This window comes from Sinocyclocheilus grahami, unplaced genomic scaffold (genome assembly GCF_001515645.1).
Source record: "Sinocyclocheilus grahami isolate Dianchi unplaced genomic scaffold, SAMN03320097.WGS_v1.1 scaffold288.1, whole genome shotgun sequence".
Lineage (NCBI taxonomy): Eukaryota > Metazoa > Chordata > Actinopteri > Cypriniformes > Cyprinidae > Sinocyclocheilus > Sinocyclocheilus grahami.
In genome coordinates this window covers 2,191,391-2,198,696 of record NW_015505467.1, presented here as the reverse complement: position 1 = coordinate 2,198,696, position 7,306 = coordinate 2,191,391, and positions in this window count along the sequence as shown.

Below are 7,306 nucleotides of genomic sequence, written 5' to 3'. Positions count from 1 at the left end.
TTTTAAATATATTACTTTTTTTACTTAAAATCAGAGATTCAAAATCCAATATTTTCAATTAAATATTAGAACAAAATATGATTTTTTTAATGTTAATGTAGGTTAACCTATTTGTATATGTAAATGGTTCTTTTACATCAAAATGAACATTTAGCTTGAGCTTTTGTGTAGTTCGAGTTCCCACACCCACAAGAAATTGTTGATTCTCATGGATGCATGATTCCCTTTCATGAAATTTCTACATATTTTTTTTCAGAGATGTCAAAGTTGCTTCAGAAGATATTACAGGATAGATTATATTATCACGACTCAACACCCCAAGTTTGACATTCATGTCAAAACACTTGAAAACCAGAGTTAAAATATGACATCAATCCTACGGGTTTGAGATACCATATAAAATTAATGCAATAACAAATGTTGGAAACGGAAGATTTTCAGTGAACAATTACTATGTTTTGATTTTTCCTCAAGTCTCAGAAGACTTGGTAAATCCTATGGACTGATTTTTTTTTTCTACAACCTGTCTGCATTATGAAAAAGTGCACACTGCAATCTTTTTTATTTTGTGTTTTACTGAAAGAAAGGAAGAAACTATTTCTTCAACTCTTGCATGCACTGAGGTACAGTATCATTTTAACATCCTGCCTGACATTTTGTGCCACAAACAATAGCTTGGAGCATCATTAATCAGTTCCTTACTCCCTAACGCACAACAACAGTTTCCCAATAACATACTAGATTCCTGAATAGCATCTTTACAAGCGTTCAGTTGGTGGTTTTCTTTTGTCTTTGTATCATAGCAACTGCAAAAGCATGACATGATATTCATTCCTTTGCTTGTCTGCATATACTGTAAATATGTTTCCAAATAACTCAAAGAACAGAATTCTTTTTCTGTATTTTTAAAATACAGAATATGCTAACAGATCCAAAATTCAGTGTATCTTGTGAAGAGTGAAATAAGCCTCTACACCTAACTTTAACTGACTCCAAAATAAGAATGCAGTGTACAAAATCTCTCTCTCAAACACCTTAGGGTAAAAGTCTATAGGCAACTCATCAGATCAACAGCTGCTGCTCAAGGATATTAACTGAGGAGTGAAAACAACAAGAACCTTTGATTAATCCTGGGAAATCGGATCAAATAAAGAACAGTTTTTGAATTGAGTGCCAAATGAATCAATGCTGCTAAGTATCTCAGGAGGGAATGGAATTGCACATTCTGACACCTGAATGGTCCAACAAGACACAAAATTCTATCAGCAACAAACAATGACAGCCATTTTTAGCCACGGGGCCCACAAGACTAGTTCAGTTATCACAGGAAAGGTGGAGGAATGAGGGGGAGCAGGGGACGGGTTTGATGAAACTGTCTGCTCATTAAAGAGAACAGGCATTAATCACCAGTCAGCGGCAACCCACAGGTCCGGAAGTGGTTGGAGCTCAGCGAGGCGTTGAGGTGTCCAGGCTCTGATTAGGAAGATGCCGGATGACGGGAGAGGAGGGGGTTGTTGAAAGACCGCTTCATTAATTGCAAATTATTTACATGCCAAAGTTCTTATCAGCTAATTTCAAGAGCCAGCACGATCTGGATTATTACGTCCGGAATGACGACACACAGATCAAGAAGGATTGGACTCTTTTTTCACCTCATAGTCCCAGTTTCTTGGATGTGGCCATTATGTCCTTCAGCAAAAAAAACAAAAAAAACATGGGTAGCTGGGTTTGTGTGTTCCATCAGTGTGTTTACGGGTGGTAGGTTGTGAGGCAAGAGTGGATAATATGACTAAAATCTTCACAATATGATAAACTTTATTTTACGATGGCAATATAAATCACAATACAGTTTTTTGTTTTGTTTTTCTTTTACTAAAAATAAGAACATTGGAGGAAATTATAAACAATAGGACAAAAACAATACAACAAAGATGTATTTATTTATTTAGTCATTTATCAGATGCTTTTATCCAAAGTGACTTACAAATGAGGACAACAGAAGCAATCAATTGTAGTATTAAAACAACTAAAAACAGATCCAAAACTAAAAGCTAAAACTTTATAAATACTACCTATACACATTTAAAAAATAAAGAAATTAAATAAAAATGACAAATGCATACAACAAAATGTCAAAACTTAACATTTAAATGAAAAACAAAAAATAAAGCTAAAAACAATTCAAAATATTAAAGAACAAAAGGTATGAGTATAATAATGATTCTAACATAACATTAAGCCAAACACAAAAAAAACATGTACAACCACACACACATACATGTATACTGTATTTGTACATACACATTTATAAATTCAGTATATATATATTATTTCATTTCCATTTAGTTTGTTGAAATATTAAAATAACTTACATTAAATAAAACTAAAAACTTAATAAAATACCTATACAAACATAATAAATTCAGACATAATGTAACTAAAATTAAAATAAATAACAAATACAAATAATACAAATCAAATGACAGTAGTTTATCAGTAATCCTAAAAAAATAACACTGCCAAACACACATGCTAAAAAACAACAACTTACTTACACATAGTAAGAAATGGTTATAAAAACTGAAACAGAAGCGAAACAAGTAATAGGTCCAAAGATCCAAATAAAATAACCCATTTTTTCCAGGAACAGTACATTTTTATTTAATATGTAGCAAGAAATACTACATAATTTGCATAATTACATTTATTGCATAGTCTTTACTGTATGAATTAAACAATTGATTTTCATTATGTTTTATTGTGATTCCCCTTCAGGAACTCGAGCTGTGTCGAACGCTATGGGAATGCCTTCAGTGTGACCACGCTCTGAATCACATGTGTAATCAGTCCAATAGATGGGCGAGACACAGGGTCGCCGTGTAACGCTAGCAACGGATGTGTCTCTCACTGGTTGGGGTGCGGTCATGAGTGGCCACCCTGCCCGCGGTCTGTGGAGCGGTCGCCATCTCACTTGGCACATCAATTGCTTGGAAATGCTGGCCGTGTTTCGAGCACTGAAACACTTTCTCCCAGACCTAAGAGATCGTCATGTGTTGGTGCGCACTGACAACACAGCGGTGGTCTCTTATATCAACCACCAAGGAGGTCTGCGTTTGCGCCCCTTGTACAAGCTGGCACACCAGATCCTTGTGTGGGCCCAAGGGAAGCTCCTTTCTCTAAGAGCGGTTTACATCCCTGGGCAACTCAATATGGGAGCAGACATCCTGTTGAGGCAGGGGCCGAGGCCCGGGGAATGGAGGCTGCACCCCGAGGTGGTGAAGCAGATATGGAGAATTTTTGGCCTGGCTCAGATGGACCTGTTTGCCACTCAGATGACATCGCACTGTCCCCTCTGATTCTCTCTGACTCATCCAGCTCCTCAGGGACTGGACGCTATGGTGCAGACTTGGCCGAAGCTTTGTCTGTATGCTTTTCCCCCCGATCGCTCTGCTCCCGGGAGTTCTGGAGAGAGTGTGCCGGGACTGACTCCGGCTGCTGTTAGCCCCGTTCTGGCCAGGCCGAGTATGGTTCTCGGACCTGATTTCCCTTCTCAACGGCTCTCCATGGGAGATCCCCGTCAGGAGGGATCTCCTCTCACAACCGCAGGGCACGGTATTCCACCCCCACCCGGAGCTGTGGAAGTTATGGGTGTGGCCTCTGAGGGGGCACAACTCGTAGCTTCCGGTCTCTCAACCGAGGTTGTTGAGACCATCCTCCAATCCAGAGCTCAGATAGTCAAGATAGTTTATGCCATTACTACTTCTTACGAGTCCTCTGATCTCCCCTCGCCTCTGGGGGTCAAGGCTCACTCTACTAGAAGTGTGGCGGCCTCCAAGGCCTTTCTAGCAGGTGTGTCTATGCAGGAAATCTGCAACGCTGCGGGTTGGTCCACGCCCCTAGCGTTTGTCAGGTTCTATGGCCTAGATATGCAAGCCACTCCTGGCTCTTCTGTTCTCTCGCCCTAGCTTCCACAACTGGGCAGGGGTTTGCAAGTCTGGCAGCGTGGGCATTCTCATTCCCATAGCGTTCGATGCAGCTTGAGTTCCTGAAGGGCAACGTCTCCAGGTTACGCATGTAACCATGGTTCCCCGAAGGGAACGAGATGCTGCGTCTAAGGCCATACTTCCGGCATCCCCGCAAGCGCTTGCTTCATTCCTGAAGCTGAAGGCGTTCCCATAGCGTTCGATGCAGCATCTCATTCCCTTTGGGGAACCATGGTTACATGCGTAACCTGGAGACATTTTCTCTCACAGCAGCATGTGTATTTGGCTGCTGTCACTTTAAGACCTAAAGCTCGAGACATACTGCATGATTTTTGGCTTTCCCAGACAAAAGTTTGCCATCGTGAAACAATCGTGGTGATTTCTGTGATCATGGTTCCTAATCGGTGGTCCTATGTATTACAGAGAGAGGTTCAAAGATGGCCATTGTCAACACGACATGGCACTAAAACATAGAAACTGCTTACCTCAAGCTCTTAACCCTTCCTCTTTTGCCGCTTCTACTTTTTTCAGCACACATATAAAACTACAACTGCCAAAGTGTGATTCATCATGTTCTTTTTGTTTATTCTTCTATACACTCTTAAAAATAAAGGTGCTTCACGATGCCATAGAAGAACCTTTTTGTCTAAATGGTTCCATAAAGAACCTTTAACATCTGAAGAACCTTTCTGTTTGACAAAAGGTTCTTCGTGGCGAAAGAAGGTTCTTCAGATTACAAAAAGGTAAGAAAGAGATGGTTCTTTAAAGAACCTTTGACTGAATGGTTCTTTGTGGAACCAAAAATGGTTCTTCTATGGCATCGCTTGAAGAACCTTTTGAAGCACCTTTATTTTTAAGAGTGTAGTAACATGCGTTGTAGAGAACGAGTCAATAGGTGTCATCAAAATACTGACACGTTTCCCGTTTCCGCGGTTTTCTTTAAGACATAATGAATGTGTTAAGGTGAATACTTCATACTATGGGCATTTTGACCATTCAAGTCCAGTATTACATAAATCATACCGCAATATAAATGATACAGCAAAATCTCGAATGAAAGACTCTTTATATTGTCGTCACTGTGTATCGTCATATCGCCCAACCCTATTGTAGGGATGTTGCTTTACATTAGCTAAGGTGTCTGAGTTTATTTTTAACTGCATTGCTGTTTGATTGTGCAATGTGTTCATGAGGATGCCAGGGCGTTCCTGTAGCTCAAACAGTAGAGTATGCTACTAGGTCATGTAGTCGATTACGAAATGCATGAAAAATTAAAATGTGTACTGTTCATGCAACATATGTTGCCAAATGTATTCCTTCTTCAAAGGTTCCTTCTCCAATTACCAGTGTTGGGCAGCAACTAGTAACTAGTAACTTAGTTACTGTAATAATATTACTTTTTGCAGTAACTAGTAGTGTAACTAATTACTACTAAGATATCAGTAATAATATTACAGTTACCATCCATAAAACAGCTTACTTAGTTACTTACTCAACTCCGCTGATTTAAAATCCAACAATCAAATAATTCCTAGATTTATTTTCACGACTTGCACATGCATGTGATGTCCCCAGTGCAGCAGGCAAGCTTGGAATATGGAAAAGCTTACATTCAGCAGATAGAAATATTGAATTATATTGATTTTGTCAGGAAAAAAGATGATCTGAACACCGTTGAGTAAGTTGTGGCTGTAATTTACTCTGGCATTACATCCCAACCATATCCCTCTGACCAGCATGTGGTACATTATATTACTATAATTAAAAATCGTTTTGGAAAATTCAAGTTTCTTACAAACTTATGTAATTTGATCAAATACATAATGAAATATAATCGTATATGGGTAACGGAGAAATTACAATTAGCTTCAAGCTACACATGACAATTAATGAGATTAATACAACACTTCTACTTGATGTCACTATCAATCAATAGAATTTTATGTGGAAGATACACAGTTACAACTTTTGTGGGGCGTGAAGAAAAAGTAATGTAACTAGTAGTGTAACTAATTACTGTTGCCAGAAAGTAATAAGTAACAATATTACTTTTGAAATGAGTAACTAGTAATGAGTAATATATTACATTCTTTGAGTAACTAGCCCAACACTGCCAATTACACATGCCTTTTTCACTCGTCTTGTTAAAAATCATAAGTCTGACCACTTAAAAGCATACTTCTCCATAATGAGACAATTTGAAGGATAATTTATGTCCATAGCACAAACTGTTTGTATAAGTTATATGCCGTAGTCAGGTTAAGTATGAGTAGGGTTGAATTATGGACCAGTACCTTGGGGCTTTGCACCACCATCTATCTTTCTATATAAACCTGTATCAAACACTTTTAAAAACAACATAAATCAATGCCTTTCCCAAAATCAAAAGATGAAATCTGTCCTCCTGCTTGTTGTCAGCCGTGTGCTGGAATATCCCACTGCGCCTTAGATCAGCCGAATGAAGAAAGCTGACTCACTCTGAGAGGGTTGTCATGAAATTAACTGTCGTGGCATCCACAGACCTCTTGGTGACAGAGGCTTTGATGCAAACCTGAAGATGTCTGCTCACAGGGACGCTATAATAAGAGATATATGCATTATACAGTGCCATGAAAAGGGGTTTTAATTGGATGAGATAATTGGTTGCATATAAGGCACTCAGGAAAGTGTTGACAAAGCCACATGGTCAAGAAATGTGAATATGAAATACTTCTCTCTGAATAGAAAGGCTAATGAGACTTTCTGAGAATCACTAACATTTCCCCTTCAGCTATAGGCTACATTATATTTATAAATATTGAATTATATAGTGTTTTCTGCTGTTTATGCAAAAGGAACAAGATAACCATTTTATTATTAGTATGGTCACCCTTTAGTTAGGGGACCGATTCTTACTATTAACTAACCATTAACTATGAGTTTTGCTTCACTAACTGCTAATGTGCTGCTTATTAACAATTAGTAAGGTAGTTGTTAAGTTTAGGTACTGGGTTGGATTAAGGGATCTCTGTATATATATGTTTTTTTTTATTACATTTTTTTTGGAATAATACATGAATATGTGCTTTAGTACTTATAAACAGCCAATATGCTAGTAGTATGCATGCTAATAAGCAACTAGTTAATAGTGAGAATTGGTCCTTATTATTATTTTAAATATTTATTTTTGGTCCATTTGCTTTTAGCACACTGCCCATGAGGCACCAACATTATTATTTTAATATTTTCTAAAATTCATTGAAAGCAAAAAATGAGATGTTCACTTTGCATATATATATATGCGTGTGTGTGTGTGTGTGTGTGTGTGTGTGTGTGTGTGTGTG